Source organism: Panthera uncia, chromosome B4 (assembly GCF_023721935.1).
Source record: "Panthera uncia isolate 11264 chromosome B4, Puncia_PCG_1.0, whole genome shotgun sequence".
NCBI classification, from domain to species: Eukaryota; Metazoa; Chordata; class Mammalia; order Carnivora; family Felidae; genus Panthera; species Panthera uncia.
The window spans coordinates 81,622,520-81,639,790 of record NC_064809.1 but is presented as its reverse complement, the minus strand read 5'-3'; the positions used below and the strand labels follow the sequence as shown (position 1 = coordinate 81,639,790).

The 17,271-nt window shown below is 37.8% G+C and overlaps 1 protein-coding gene across 1 annotated transcript in view; it reads left to right on the top strand.

The window, feature by feature from the left end:
- Positions 1-17,271, top strand: part of LOC125919867 (arf-GAP with GTPase, ANK repeat and PH domain-containing protein 2-like) — a 27,547-nt gene that overhangs the window by 8,201 nt on the left and 2,075 nt on the right.

Here is a 17,271-nt window from a genome sequence, read left to right as displayed (position 1 = left end):
TATATATATATATATATATATATATATATATATTGGCATATATGTGTATATGTGTGTGTGTATATGTGTATATATACACACACATTTGACCCTTGAACAATGCAGGGGTTAGGGACACTGACCTTCATGCAGTCAAAAATCTGCATATGACTTCTGACTCCCCAAAAATTTAACCACTAATAGTGAGAGCCACAAGAGATCACTTTTTACTGTGATATGCAATTTATCGGAGACAAATTGCTCACGCAGAGAGGAGAGAAGATTCCGCAGAGACTAGAGAAGATTCACATCATGGACTTTTAAGCAGATACAACACTTGAGCTCATCACAATAGCAACAGGAGGTGGCTACAAAATTGCTACAGTGTACAATGTTTACTACAGTTTATTTTACGCCCTTGTGATTTACCACTGCATCCTTAGGGTTGTTTACATTTCTCTCCACTGTGAATGGCGCAAAAAAAAAAAGCAAACTAAACCCAAAGCAAGCAGAGGCAAGTTAATACAGATTAGAACAAAAGTAAGTGAAATAGAGAATAGAAAAACAATAAGGAAAAATCAATGAAACTAAAAGCTGTTTTGAAAAGATCAATAAGGGACAAAACTTCCTCTAGACTTACCAAGAAAAGAAGACTCAAATTAGTATCATCAGGAATGAAAGAGGGGACGTTACTATTAACCTTACAGAAATAAAAAAGAATTATAAAGAAATACTATGAACACCTACATGGTGGCAAATCAGATAACTTAGATGAAATGGACAAATTTCTAGAAAGTCACCACTGCCAAAACTGGCTCAAGAAGGAATAGACATTATGAATAGACTTATAACAAGAGACTGAATTAGTAATCTAGAAATTACTCACATAGAAAAGCCTGGGCCAGATGGGTCTACTGGTGAGTTCTACCAAATATTTAAAAAACAATAAATACCAATCTTGTTCAAAATTTTCCAGGAAAAAAAAAAAAAAGAAAAGAAAAGGAGGGAATATTCCTCAATGCATACTACAAAGCCAGTGTTATTACCCTGATACCAAATCTAGACAAATATATCACAAGGAAAGGAAACTATAAGCTAATATCTCATGAATATAGACCCCAAGTCCTCAACAAAATACTAGTTAGCCAAATTTAGCAACATATAAAAAGGGTTATAGGGGCGCCTGGGTGGCTCAGTCGGTTGAGCGACCGACTTTGGCTCAGGTCATGATCTCACGGTTTGTGAGTTTGAGCCTCGTGTCAGGCTCTGTGCTGACAGCTCAGAGCCTGGAGCCTGCTTCTGATTCTGTGTCTCCCTCTCTCTCTGCCCCTCCCCCACCCATGCTCTGTCTCTCTCTGTCTCAGAAATAAATAAACATTAAAAAAAAAAAAAAAAACTTTTAAAAAAAGGGTTATACACCGACCAAGTGGATTTATCCCAGGAGTGCAAGGTTGGGCTAACACACACAAAAATCAATTAATGTAATTAATATATCCCACTAACAGAATAAGGGACAAAAAGCACACGATCATCTCAATGGATACAGAAAAAGCATTTGACCAAAATGTGACTCCTCTTCATGATTAAAACATTCAACAAACTTGAAATAGAAGAGAATATCATCAACCTGATAAAAGGCATCTATTAAAAATCCACACCTAACATTACACTTAATGGTAAAAAGCTGAACGGATTCTCCCTAAGACCAGGAATAAGACAAGGTTGTTTGCTTGTGCCACTTTCAATCAACACTGGGTTGGAAGTTTTGACCAGGGAAATAAGGCAAGAAAATGAAATAAAAGGCATGTATGTTGGAAAGAAAAACGTAAGACTATCTCTATTTACAGATGGTCTTAGAGACAGAAAATCCTAAAGAATCTACTAAACTACTAGAACTAACTTATAAGCTCCATAAGGTTGCAGGATATAGGAATCAACTGTATTTCTATATACTGCAATGAACAATTCAAAAATGAATAAAGTAACAAAAAGAAAATAATCCCATTTGCAATAGCGTCAAAACAATAATTAGGAATAAATGTAGCAGCAGGGCACCTGGGTGGCTCCATCGGTTAAGTATCCGACTCTCAATCCCAGGCAGGTTCCACACTGTCAGCGCAGAGCCCCACGTGCGGCTTGATCCCACCAACCGTGAGACCATGACCTGAACTGAAATCAAGAGTCGGATGCTTAACCAAATGAGCCACGCAGGTGCCCCAAGCGTCCAATTCTTGATTTTGGCTAAGGTCACGATATCATGGGGTTCGTGAGACTGAGCTGAGAGCGTGCAGGCTGCTTGGGATTCTCTCTCTCTGCCCCTACCCCACTCTCTCTCTCTCTCAAAAATAAAAAAACTTTTAAAGAAAGAAATAAATGGGGCACCTGGGTGGCTCAGTTGGTTAAGCGTCTGACTTTGGCTCAGGTCATGATCTCACGGTTCATGAGTTCAAGCCCCATGTCGGGCTCTGCACTGACAGCTTGGAGCCTGCAGCCTGCTTCGGATTCCATGTCTCCCTCTCTCTCTGCCCCTCCCCCGCTTGCACTCTGTGTCTCTCTCTCTCTCAAAAATAAATAAAAACATTTAAAAATTTCATTAAAAAATTATTTAAAAAAGAAATAAAGAAAGAAATGTAGCAAAAGAAGTGCAAAACTTGTACTCTGAAAACTAAAACATTTTTTTAATGTATTTTGTTAAGTTTATCTATTTTGAGAGAGAGGGAGAGTGAGTGCATGCAAACACAAGCAGGGAAGCAGGGGAGGGGCAGAGAGTTGGGAGAGAGAGAGAGAGAGAGAGAGAGAGAGAGAGAATCCCAAGCAGGCTCTGCACTGTCAGCATGGAGCCCGGTGTGGCTCTGTGAGATCATGACCTGAGCCAAAATCAAGAGTCAGAACCTTAACTGACTGAGTCACCCAAGCACCCCAGCTATAACACATTTCTTAAAGAAGTTAAAAGTTAAAGACTGAAATAAAATGGAAAGCTATACAAGCTCATAGATTAAAAAACTTAATATTGAATGTTAACATTAAGATGGCAATCCTCCCCAAATTGATCTTCACATTCAATGCAGTCCCCATCAAAATTCCAGCTGGCTTCTTTGCAGAAATTAACTGATCCTAAAATTCATATGAAAATTCAAGGGACTCCAAATAGCAAAAATAATCTTGAAAAAGAACAAAGTTGGAGAACTCACACTGATTTTAAAACGTACTACAAAACAACAATGATGACAGTGTGATACTGACACAAAGATAGATACATAGCGCAGTGAGATAGAATTTAGAGTCCAGGGGCGCCTGGTGGCTTAGTCAGTTAAGTGCCCAACTTCAGCTCAGGTCATAATCTCCCAGTTTGTGACTTCGAGCCCCACATCGGGCTTTGTGCTGACAGCTCAGAGCCTGGAGCCTGCTTCGGATTCTGTGTCTCCCTCTCTCTCTGCCCTTTCCCCACTGAAACACTGTCTCTCTCCCTCTCTCTCTCTCTCTCTCAAAAATAAATAGACATTAAAAAAAATTTTTTTTTTAATTTAGAGTCCAGAAATTAACCTTCACTTTTATCATCATTGATTTTTTGAAAGGTTACCAAGGTAATTCATTGATGGGAATCATCTTTTCAACGAATGGTGCTGGGTCAACTGGAAATGAAGTTGAAGCCCTATCTCATACTATATACAAAAAATGATAACTCAAAATGGATCAAATACCTAAATGTAAAACTATGAAAGTTTTAGGAGAAAATACAGTTATAAGTCTTCATGGCCTTAGATGAGCTAATGGTTTATTTGATATGACATCAAAGGCACAAGTAACAAAAAACAGATAAACTGGAATTCATCAAAATTAAAAGCTTTTGTGCTACAAAGGACACCGTCAAGAATGTGAAATGACAACCTGAGAATGGGAGAAAACATTTTCAAATCATGTATCTGATAAAGGATTTGTGGTTTTTGTTTGTCTGTTTTGGGAGAGAGAGAGGGCACAAGTAAGTGAGGAGCAGAGAGAGGGAGACAGAGAAACCCACGAGGGACAGAGAGAGAGGGAGAGAGAGAGAATCCCACACAGGCTCCGCACTGTCAGCGCAGAGCCCAAAGAGGGACTTGAGCTCAGGAACCATGAGATCATGACCTGAGCCAAAGTTGGATGCTTAGCCGACTGAGCCACCCAGGAGCCCCTTGACAATAGATTTGTATCCTGGATATATAAAGAAATCTTGTAACTCAATAATTAAAAGACAAATAATGCAATTAAAAAATAGGCAAAGTATCTGAATAGACATTTCTCCAAAGAAGATACACAAATCGCCAATAAAGCACTTGAAAAGATGTGCCACGTCATTAGCCATCAGGGAAATGCAAATCAAAACCACAATGAAATGCCACTTCAGACTCACTAGGAAGGCTATAGTTTAAAAGACAAAAACAAATGTCGATGAGGATGTGGAGAAACCCTCAAATACTACTAATGGGACTATACGATGGTTCTACTGCTTTGAGAAAAGTCTGGCAGTTCCTTCAAAAGTTAAACAGAGAATTACCATATGACCCAGCAATTCTACTCCTTCCTTGGTATATACCAAGAGAAATGAAACCTACGTCCACACAAAATCTTGATCCCAAAGGTTAAACGCAGCATTGTTCGTAATAGCTAAAAGGTGAAAATAACCCAAACGTCCATCAAGCGATGAATGGATGAACAGCGTGTGCAACAGTACTTGGGAATAAAATGTAAGGAAGTACCGGTACATGCCACACACGGATGGTCCTAGAAAACATGGTGAGTGAAAGAAGCCAGACACAAAGGTCACACGTTAGAGGATCCCAGTCACAGGAAATGTCTAGAACAGGCAAATCTGTAGAGACAGAGAGATGAGACGTTGTCTAGAGTGGAGGGTGCGGTTGAGGAAACGCTGGAGTGGAGAGTAACTGCCAAAGAATAGGGGCTTTATTTTAGGGTGGTGAAGAGGTTCTAAAAGGAACGGTGGTGCTGGTGGCACACCTCCGTGAGTACGCTACAAACCACCGAACTGCACACTCAACTGCATGGGATGTGAATTCGATCTCGATAAACCGTTACTGAAAAAAATAAAAGAAAGTAAGTACGTAACTTCAGATGAAAGAAAAGGCGGCATGTTTCAGACAAAATGAAACAGGGGCGCCAGGGTGGTTCAGTTGGTTAAGTGCCTGACTTCGGCTCAGGTTATGATTTCATGGTTTGCGAGTTTGAGCCTCGGGTTGGGCTCTGTGCTGACAGCCCGGAGTCTGGAGCCTGCTTCGGATTCTGTGTCGCCCTCTCTCTGCCCCTCCCCCACTCGCACTCTGTCTCTATCAAAAATAAACAAATATTTTAAAAAAATTTTTAAAAAGACAAAATGAAGCAAAAGAAAGGAGAGAAAAAGAAGCAGAACAGATGGAACGAAATAAAGCAGAAAATTAAATGTTAGACATAAATCCAAATATATATACGTACATGAAATAAATGGTTAAAATTCCTAAAAACACAACTAATTATATGTTGTTTATAAAACAAATTTAAAACATAAGAATATAGAAAGGATAAAAGTAAAAGGATGAAAAAAATACAGGGGAGTCTGGCTGGCTCAGGTCGGTTAAGCGTCCAACTCTTGATCTCAGCATCATGAGTTCCAGCCCCACATTGCACAAGGTGTGGAGCAACTTAAGAATATATATAGTAAACAACTCAATGAAAGTTGTTCCAGTTACATTACCACATAAAAGATGTTAAGTAAAACAATTTAAGACCAAAAAGGTCAATTCATCATGTTAAAAGTTCAATTTATTAAAAATAGATCTACCCTATGACCCAGTGATAGCACTGCTAGGAATTTGCCCAAGGGATACAGGAGTGCTGATGCATAGGGGCACTTGTACTCCAATGTTTAGAGCAGCACTCTCAACAATAGCCAAATTATGGAAAGAGCCTAAATGTCCATCAACTGATGAATGGATAAAGAAATTGTGGTTTATATACACAATGGAGTACTACATGGCAATGAGAAAGAATGAAATCTGGCCATTTGCAGCAATGTGGATGGAACTGGAGGGTATTATGCTAAGTGAAATAAGTCAGTCAGAGAAGGACAGATATACCATGTTTTCACTCATATGTGGATCTTGAGAAACTTAACAGAAGACCATGGGCGAGGGGAAGGGGAGAAAAAGATACAGAAAGGGAGGGAGGCAAACCATAAGAGACTCTTAAATACTGAGAACAAACTGAGGGTTGATGGGGAGTGGGGGGTGGGGAACGTGGGTGATGGGCATTGAGGAGGGCACCTCTTGGGATGAACACTGGGTGTTGTATGGAAACCAATTTGACAATAAATTATGTTTCATATTTTAAAAAAGCTCAATTTATGAAGAAGATAATTTAAATTGTATGTCATTCTTGGGGCGCCTGGGTGGCTCAGTTGGTTGAGCATCCGACTTTTGATTTCCGCTCAGGTCATGGGGTCATAGGATCGAACCTCACCCTGGGCTCTGTGTTGAGTGTGGAGCCTGCTTAAGATTCTCTCTCTCCCTCTGACACTCTTTCCCACTCATGCTCTCTCTCTAAAGTTAAAAAAAAAAAAAAAATTGTATGTAGTTCTTTATCTTTCTTATTATCTGTCTCTCCCAACTAAAGCAGGAATTTTTATCTGTTTTGCTCACTGAAATACCTGTAACAACTACTCCAGTGCCTGGCATGTAGAAGCCCTCAATAAACATTTGTTGAATAAATTAATACATACCCCCAAGGTACATAATGCAACAAGTGATAGAATAATAATGAATACACTGAAAGCAGAGCAAGGAATAACAGATCAGTCTACAAGTGCATAATTACATCAGAAGACAAATCAGTAAGGATACAAAAGATTGAACAGCATGGTTAACAATCATGAACTGAAAGACAGACATACAGAAAACACTGTAGCTAATAATAGGTACACGTTTTCAGGCACAAAGAAACATTCATAGAAACAGACATACGCTGGAACATTCAACAAGTCTCAACAAACTTAAAGGACTCACATAGTACAACCATCAAATAATCTATGTAATTATGAGATATAGAAGATAACCAGAGAAACTTGAAGATACTGAATATTTCATAATAATAAGGAATTACTGGTAATTCTTTAGTGTGATAGGGTATGGAGTTATGTTTTTCAAAGAGTTTAACCTTTTAGGGACACCTACAGAAATATTTATTGGTGAAATGATATCTACAATTTATTTCCAAGTAGTTTGGGAACAGAGGTACTAGTAGAGGGAGGTGGGCAGGAAAATAGATGAAGTGAGACTGGCCATATTTGTTGAAACTAGATGATCCCAGGGGGTCATTGTACAATTATCTCTGATGTTCTGTGTTTTTAGCCTTCCGCAACAAAAGTTTTGCAAAGAGAATCTTAAATATATATAACCTGTACCCAGCAATTATACTTTTAAGATATATTTACACATGAACTACATATAACGTAATAAGCTTTTGTAGTCACAAAAAATATGGAGGGAAACTCTTTACTCAGTCCATTTATGATGACAAAATGATGCAACATTCATACAATGGAATATTGCGCAGATGTAAAAACAAAGAATAAAGCTCTAGATGGATGGCCATTGAAAGATCTTTAAGAATTATTGTCAAGATATAGAAAAACAAGGTGTAGGATGTGTGTTTAATATACTAAATATTGTGTGTAAAAAAGAGAGAAAAAGCAATAAGCTTCTCTAGTCCTAACCGCTTGTGAACCCCGGAGAAAGGCTGGAAACACACATGAAGCACTCAGAACAAGGTGACCTGTACGGGTGGGAAGCCACAAGGGGAACTGAGCAGGTGGGAGAGCAGTTGGGGAGCGAGAATTTTCATTGTGCACCTTTCTATATCTTCTGGGTTGTGAATCATGAGAAAGCATGATCCATTTGAAATTTAGATGAAGAAATTTATAATGGCCACAAAAAGTTGTTGTGAGAAATACCTAAAGCAGTACTTGGAGGGAAATTTATAAGAAACATTTATTAAAAAAAAAAAAAAGGAAGAGCTGAAAATGAAGGAATTAAGCATTCATTTCAAGAAGTTGAAAATAGAACGGTAAAATAAACTCAAGAAAGCAGAAGGAAGGGGGCGCCTGAATGGCTCAGTCGGTTAAGCTTCCGACTTCAGCACAGGTCATGATCTCACGGTTCATGAGTTTGAGCCCCTCCCCAGGCTCTCTGCCTGCTTTGAATCCTCTGTTCCCCTCTCTCTCTGCCCCTCTCCCACTCTGCCCTTCCCCCACTAATTCTCTCCCTCTCTCTCTCTCCTGAAAATAAACATTAAAAAACAAAAGAGGGGTGCCTGAGTGGCTCAGTCAGTTAAGCATCCAACTCTTGATTTCAGCTCAGGTCATGATCTCATGGTTTGTCAGTTTGAGCCCCACGCTGGGCTCTGCACTGACAGCGTGGAGCCTGCTTGGGATTCTGTGTCTCCCTCGCTCACTGCCCCTCCCCCGCTCATGCTCACGCACTCATAAATAAATAAAAATTTTAAAAATTAAAAATTTTTTAAAAAGCATAAGGAAGGAAAATAAAGAGTGAAATTAATAAAATAGAAAACAAATACAATACAGAAATTCAAAAGAGCCAAAATAGTTGGTTCTCTGAAAAGAGGATTACAACTGACCAAACCCTGGTGAGACTGACCAATAACAAAAGAGGCCAAAATCCCCTCAGGAACGAACAGAAAAACCTATTCACAGATGCTACAGAGATTAAAAAATAATAGAAGGGTATCGTGAACAACTTCATGACAATAAATCTGAAAAATCAGATGAAACAGACAAATTCCTAAAAAATACAACTTACTAAAACTGACCCAACTAGCAATAGAAAACTTTGAATATTCCAAAAACTACCAAAGAAAATCAAGTTGAAACTCTTCCCACAACAAAAACATAGACAAACATGATTTTACAGGTGAATTCTTGCAAACACTCAAGGAGTAAAAAATTGTAATCTTAAACATTCTTCAGTGTATAGAAAAAGTGAGAACATTTTGAACTCATTTTTTGAGGGGAGCATAACCTTGTTACCAAACCATGATAATGACAGTACTAGAAGGAAAAACTACAGGTCAATATTTCTCAAGAGAGATATATATAAGTCCTTTAAAAACCAGCAAACTGAATCCAGCAAGACCTAAAAAGGATAGTCAAGAATAATACATATGACCAAAGTCATTCATTTCAGGAATGCAAAATTGGTTTAACATTAGAAAATCAATAAATGGTTTAATTTCAAATGAAAGTTTGGCTTAATATTAGGATATCAATTAAGTATATTAGTTTAAATCAGTTTCATATTAGTAAATAAATACTTGGAAAAAATGATCAGTTCTTAGGAATCAGTGAAATGCAAATTAAATTCATAATGAGATACCGTCATACATCCAGTAAGTCAATAAAAATTTGAAAGTCTGGTAACATATATTGGCCAGGATATGGAATGTTGGGAATATTTTTACAATAAGGATATGAATGGGAACAAAAACTTTGGAAAATATTCTGCAGTGCCAAATAAGGTAGAACAGGAGCTTACTACCATATCCTACGACCCAGCAATTGTACACCCAGGCAAATTTCTCCATCAAGAAATTCTCGTACATTGTATCAGGAGGTACTTAAAAGAATTTTGCATATAGCAGCAGTTTCTGGGAATAGCAGAAAACTGGAAACAACCCAAATGTCCACGAAAAGTAAGGTGGATGAACAGGGGATAATGAAATATACGAAGGAATACTAGACAGGCATGGAAGTGCCCTAGAGGTACCGCCATGGACAGAGATGAATCTCACACACGCAGTACTAGGCAAAAGAAACAGATCCCAGATTTCCTTGTATGCACTCTGCATGCTTTCATACAATATGACACCATTTGTATAAAGTTCAGAAAAAAAAAAAAAAGCCTAAATTAAATGAGGTGCCTGCACAGATGGCAAAACCTAGAGAAAAGCAAAGGAATTCTCCTTATCAGGTTAGGATGGCTGTTAGCTCTGTGGTGAAGGGAGAGAGAGGGATGCACCGTGTGGGGGCACGGAGGCGTTTTTAAGGTACTATCTGTATCCTTCCATAACCCAAGGCGATTAGATAGGTATTTCCTTTATTATATTATTCCTTACACAATACATGCGTGTTTTATACCATTTTATGTATTGTGGCATATTTCACAATATTTTTTTATGTGATTAGAAAAAAAAGGGCCACAACATTAAGGTACAAGAGAATATAAGAGGAATAATTTACCATGAAGATATCACAACTCTAAATTTACATTTCTCTGACACAGCCTCAAAATAGATGAAGGGAAAATTAACAAATTGCCAAATCCACCATTACAGAGAAAATTTTAATGCACCCCTTTCAATAATAACTGGCCACCTGGCCAAAAAGCATTAGTAGGTAACTTGACCAATACAGTTAGAGTCTTGAACTAAATCGAGAAAACACATGCTATCAAGCGCACCCACACCATTTTTTAAAGTTCGCCACAGAGAAAGTCTTGATACAACAAATCGCTGACACGATGGCCTAAAATTAGAAATCAATAGCCATATATAAAAACAAAAATAGGGGCACCTGCATGGCTCGGTATGTTGAGCAACTGACTTTTTTTTTTTTTTTTTTTTTTCTCAACGTTTATTTATTTTTTGAGAGAAAGAGACAGAGTGTGAGGGGGAGAGGGACAGAGAGGGAGATACAGAATCGGAAGCAGGCTCCAGGCTCTGAGCTGTCAGCACAGATCCAGATGCGGGGGCTCGAACTCACGAACCGGTAGGATCGTGACCTGAGCTGAAATCCCACGCTCAATCGACTGAGCCACCCAGGCGCCCAGAGCAACTGACTCTTGATTATGGTTCAGGTCATGATCTCACGGTTTGGGATTGAACCACACATCTCGGGCTCCGCGTTGAGCTGACAGCGCGGAGCCTGCTTGGGATTTTCTCTCTCTCTCTCTCTCTCTCTCTCTCTCGCGCGCGCGCGCGCGCGCGCGCGCGCTGCCCCTCCCCCACTCACTCTCTAAATAAATAAACTTAAAAAAATAAAAACAAAAATAAAAGACATTTGTTTAGAAATATAATAAGCGTAAATCTAAAATAAGTTTTCAAGCAGAGCACAAATAACAATGACAATGGAAATGCTGCATATCAAAACTTGAGGGATGCAACCCACATGGAGTTAAATGGACAGCTTTACCCATGTGTGAGTAGGAAAGGAGAGTCCGTGAAGCATCCCACGGTTCCTATTATGGACAAAGGGATAATCTCTCTCTTATACAAAGAGTTCTTATCAGTTTAGAAGAAAAAGATCAACAACTGATTAGGGAAATAAGCAAAGAATTTGGATGGTTGAAAGAAAAGAGTAAAGGCTGAAAGAGAGAAATGCCTCTTAAATATGATTAAGATTACATACCTTTTCCCAAGATAAATGCAAGTTAAAACCATACTAAGAAATCACTGTTTATCTGAGGCCTGTCTGATGATTGGCCCAAATCTGAAAGTTTAAAAATACATTGGGTTGGCATGGCTGCAGGGGAACAGGCATTCTCATACATTGCTGGAGGGAGAGTAATTTACCTAAGCAGGGTAACTAGGCAGTACATATAAGAATTCCACCAATCCACTTCTAGGAATTTAACCTACATATTCTCTGTGAATAACCTACATTATTCACTGCAGTACTTTTGTGTTAATAAGAGTTAAAACAACCTAAATGTCCATCAACAAGGTATTATTTAGCCAAATGATAGTATAGTGTATAAAAGAATAATAGCAGGGTGCCTGGGTGGCTCAGTCAGTTAAGCATCTGACTTTGGCTCAGGTCATGATCTCATGGTTCATGAGTTCAAGCCCCGCGTCGGGCTCTGTGCTGACAGCTCAGAGCCCGGAGCCTGCTTTGGTTCTGTGTCTCCCTCTCTCTCTGGCCCTCCCCTGCTCACGCTTTGTCTCTGTCTCAAAAATAAATAAACATTAAAAAAAATTGTTTTTAATTTAAAAGAATGATAGCAACTATAAAAAAAAGAACAAGAGGGGGATAGGCAAAATGGGGGAAGGGGGCCAAAAAATACAAACTTGCAGTTATAAAATAATTAAGTAATGAGGATCTACAGCATGGTGATTATAGTTAATAATATATTACATATTTGGAAGTTGCCAAGAGTGTAGATTCTACAAGTTCTCATCACAAGGGAAAACAATTTTAACTATACATTGACAGAGGTTAACTAGACTCATTGTGGTGATCATTTCACAATATATACAAATATTGAAACATATTGTGCACCTGAAACTAATATAATGTTATATGTCAAAAATACCTCAGTAAAAAGATAGGTAAACAAATAGAAAAAAAACAAAGGAAGGAAAGGAGGGAGGAAGGGAGGAAGGAAAAGGAAATTATTTATATATGTATTTGGCAAGGGCTCAAAGATAAATGTTTGTATGTGCATTAAAAAAAAAAAAAAAATCTCTCAGTCAGGGAGCCTGGCTGGCTTAGTCAGTAGAGCATGTGTCTTTTGGAGTGGTGAGTTCGAGCCCCACCTTGAAGGTAGAGTTAACTTAAAAAAAAAAAAAATCTCGGGGCACCTGGGTGGCTCAGTCAGTTAAGTGACTGACTTCAGCTCAGGTCATGATCTTGTGGTTCGTGAGTTCGAGCCCCACGTCGGGATCTGTGCTGACAGCTCAGAGCCTGGAACTTGCTTTGGATTCTGTGTCGTCTTCTCTCTCTGCCCTCCCCTGCCCGCTCTCTGTCTGTCTCTCTCTCTCAAAAATAAATTAGCATTTAAAAACTTAAAAAAAAATACAAGAAAATTATAGACCAACTCACTTATGAAAATAGCTATAAAATCAATTAAAATATTAGGAAGCTAAATATATCACTGTATTAAGAATATTTCAAGGGGTGCCTGGCTGGCTCAGTAGGTAGAGCATCTGATTCTTGATCTCAGCTCAGGTCTCGATCCCAGGATCATGAGTTCAAGTCCCACACTGTGCTTTGCACTGGGCACAAAGCCTACTTAAAAAAAAATAAAAAAATAAAATCTTCAAAAAAAAAAAAAGGCAAAAAGGAAACTTTATGACCATGGATTATTCCAGAAATGCAAGGGTAAAAAAAACTTAGAAAATGAATTAGTTGAATTCAAATAAAGATGAAAAACCATATGACCATCTCAATAGATATATAAAAAACATGGGTTAAAATTCACACCTACCTATGATGAAAATATTACACAAACTAGGAATAAAATAGATCTTCATTCATCAGGTAAAAGGTGTCTACAAAGACCCTGCAGGAAAACACGATGTTAATAGTGTAACCTCAGTAGTACTCTCTTTAAAATCAAGCCAAAGATGCCTACCTCACCCCTTGAATTGCACTGCAGGTATAAGAAAAATGGCATATATAAGGATTAGAAAGGAAGAAATCAGAGTGTGTCTATTTGCAGATGACATTATTATTCACATAGAAAATCCATGAGAACCTGCAAGCTATTATAATGTAACTTTTAAAGGATGCCATTTACAATAGCATCAAAAACTATAAGGTACCTGTAGGCTTGAAACATTTGCCCACACGCACAAGTCACAAATAAAAAGCTACAAGGTATCTAGGACTAACCTCAAATGAGATCTATAAGAGCTTTCAAAGAGAAAATTAAAATCTTAGTTTGGTACAAGGCAGTAAGTAAATAGAAGTAAATATTATGTTCATTGTGAATGAAAAGTCAGTATCATAAAATATCAATTCTCTCCAAATTAATATAAAATTCAATGTAATTCCCCATTAAAATCCCCAAAAGACTTTTTTCACAGAACTTGTCCAATAATAGCTCAGACAGTTTTGAAGAACAAAGAAAAATGCATATTATCAGATACCAAGACTTACTAAAAAGCTATAGTATGTAAAACAATGTGGAGTTGGCACAGGAATAGACAGACTATTGAAACAAAAAAGAAGCCAAGAAGAAAATGCACATATGTATGGCAACTTGATAAATGCCTGATGTGGCACTATAAATCAGGGAGAAAATATGGCCTGCTCAATAAATGATGCTGGGACAGCCAGTTATCCAGATGAAAAATAGCTATATTTAGGTTCTAAGCTTACACACGACACATTAAATTGTTTATGGAATTAAAGTCTAACATATGAGAAGAAAACTTCTATAATTTGAAAAATATAAATGAAAAGAAAAGGATTTAATAAAAGACATAAAATATACAAACTATAAAGAAAAACACTGAAATTTTTAATCATATTGGAATTTTTAAATTTTTAAATTAAAAGTACATTTGAGATACTACGAACAAAAGAAGAAGACAAGCTATAGCTAGCGTATAGGAGATTAAGGAATTAAATCTGGAATATATGAAGAATGCCTTGGGGCGCCTGGGTGGCGCAGTCGGTTAAGCGTCCGACTTCAGCCAGGTCACGATCTCGCGGTCCGTGAGTTCGAGCCCCGCGTCAGGCTCTGGGCTGATGGCTCGGAGCCTGGAGACTGTTTCCGATTCTGTGTCTCCCTCTCTCTCTGCCCCTCCCCCGTTCATGCTCTGTCTCTCTCTGTCCCAAAAATAAATAAAAAACGTTGAAAAAAAAAAAAAAAAAAAAAAGAATGCCTTTCTAACTCATTCTGTGAGGCCAGCATTACTCTGATACCAAACCCAGACAAAGATATTACAAAACCGCAGACCAAGATCCCTTGTGAATACAAATGCAAATTTTCTCAACAAAATACTAGCAAACCAAATTCAGCAGCATACTGAAAGCATTATATATCATGATTCCTGTGGGATTTATTCCAGGAATGCTAAGATGGTTCAATGGACAAAAATCAATCTTCACACTACAATACACCACATTAACAGAATGAAGAAAAAAGCCACATGATCATCTCAACCGTGAACAAAGAATTTGAAAGTCAACACCCTTTCCTGATAAAATCACTTGAAAAACTAGGAATAGAAGAGAATGTCAACATGATAAAGGCCACATATGAAAACCCCAGAGCTAATAGCATTACTTAATGGTGAAAGACTGAAAAATTTTCCACGAGTAATAGGAACCAAGATAAGGATGCCCACTTTATGTCACTTCTATTTAACATAGTACCAGAAGTTATAACCAGAGCAAATTAGGCAAGAAAAAGAAATAAAGGGCATCCAAATTGGAAAGAAAGAAGTAAAATCATCTCCGTTCACAAGTGACATGATATTACACACAGAAAATCCAAAAGAACCCCCCCCCACACACACAAACCCTATTACAGATAATAAATAAATTCAACAAGGTTTCAGGACATAAAATCAACATGCAAATATCAGTTGTATTTCTGTATATTTGCAACAAACAAGCCAAAAAGGCAATTTCTTAAGTGTTTATTTATTTGTTTTAAGACAGAGAGAGAGCACATATGCATGGGGGAGGGGGAGAGAGAGAGGGAGATACAGAATCCTAAGCAGGCTCCATGAGCATAGAGCCTGATGTGGAACTCAATCTCACAACTGTGAGATCATGACCTGAGCCAAAATCAAGAGTCTGACACTTAACCAACTAAACCACCCAGGTGCCTCTAAAAAGGCAATTTAAAAATTTTTTTCACTTACAATAGCATCAAAAAATAAACTATTTAGGATAAATTTCTCAAAGGAGGTGAAAGACTTACACATGGAAAACTACAAAATTACAAAATATTACAGAAATTATAGAAGACACAAATAAACAGAAAGATAGCCTATGTTCATGGACTAGAAAACTTAATAGTAAGATGGCAATACTATACAAAGTATCTCATATTCAATGCATTCTCTATCAAAATCTCAATGGCTGTTTTTATAGTCAGAGAAAAACCCATCTTAAAATTCATATGGAATTGTAAGGGATCTCATATAGCCAGAACAATCTCAAAAAAAAAAAAAAAAAAAAAACAAAGTTGGAGGACTCAACACTGCCTAATTTCAAAACTTACTACAAAACCACAGTAATCGAAACAGTGTGGTACTGGCATAAGGACAGACATACAGGCCAGTGGCATAGAATAGAGCTGAGAAATTACCCTAGCATATTTGCTCATTTGATTTTCAACAAGGGTATTAAGACCATTCAAAGAGACAAGGATAGTATTGTCAACAAATGGTGCTAGAAAAACTGGATATTTACATGCAAACAAATGAAGGTGGATCCTTACCTTACTTTGTATACAAAAATAAACTCAAAACTATAAAACTCTTAGAAGAAAACAGAAGTGAAAATCATCATGACTTTGGAATAGGCAATGATTTCTTACGTATGAGGCCAAAAGCACAGACAATAAAAGAAAAAATATGTAACTTAGACTTCATCAGAATTAAAAACTTCTATGCATCAAAAAACACTACTAAGAGAGTGAAAAAGCAGGGGCACCTGACTGGTTCAGTAGGTAGAGCATGTGATTCTTGATCTCAGGGTCATGAGTTCAAGCGCCATGTTAGGCATGGAGTCTACTTTAAAAAAAGACAGAGGGGCGCCTGGGTGGCTCAGTCGGTTAGGCGTCCGACTTCAGCTCGGGTCACGATCTCGCAGGTCCGTGAGTTCAAGCCCCGCGTCAGGCTCTGGGCTGCTGGCTCGGAGCCTGGAGCCTGCTTCCGATTCTGTGTCTCCCTCTCTCTCTCTGCCCCTCCCCCGTTCATGCTCTGTCTCTCTCTGTCTCAAAAATAAATAAACGTTAAAAAAAATTTTTTTTTTAAATAAAAAAAGAGAGTAAAAAACAACCCACAGAATGGGAGAAAATCATATATATACATACACACACACATATACATATATATTTGCAAATCATGTATCTGATAAGTGATTAATATCCAGGATATATAGAAAACTACCACAACTCAACAATAAAAAACAACCCAATTAAAAAATGGGCAAAGGATTTAAATAGACGTTTCTCCAAAGAACATATACATATAGACAATACACACATGAAAAGATGTTCAACGTCATTTGTCATTAGGAAAATGAAAATCAAAACCACAATGAGATACCACTGCATATCCATTAGGATGGTTATTATAAAAAATAGTAATAATAAGTACTGGAGAGGGTGGGGCAACTGGGTGACTCAGTCGGTTAAGCTCTGACTTTTTAAAAAAAAATTAAAAAAAAAATTTTTTTTAATGTTTATTTATTTTTGAGACAGAGAGAGACAGAGCATGAACGGGGGAGGGGCAGAGAGAGAGGGAGACACAGAATCGGAAGCAGGCTCCAGGCTCTGAGCCATCAGCCCAGAG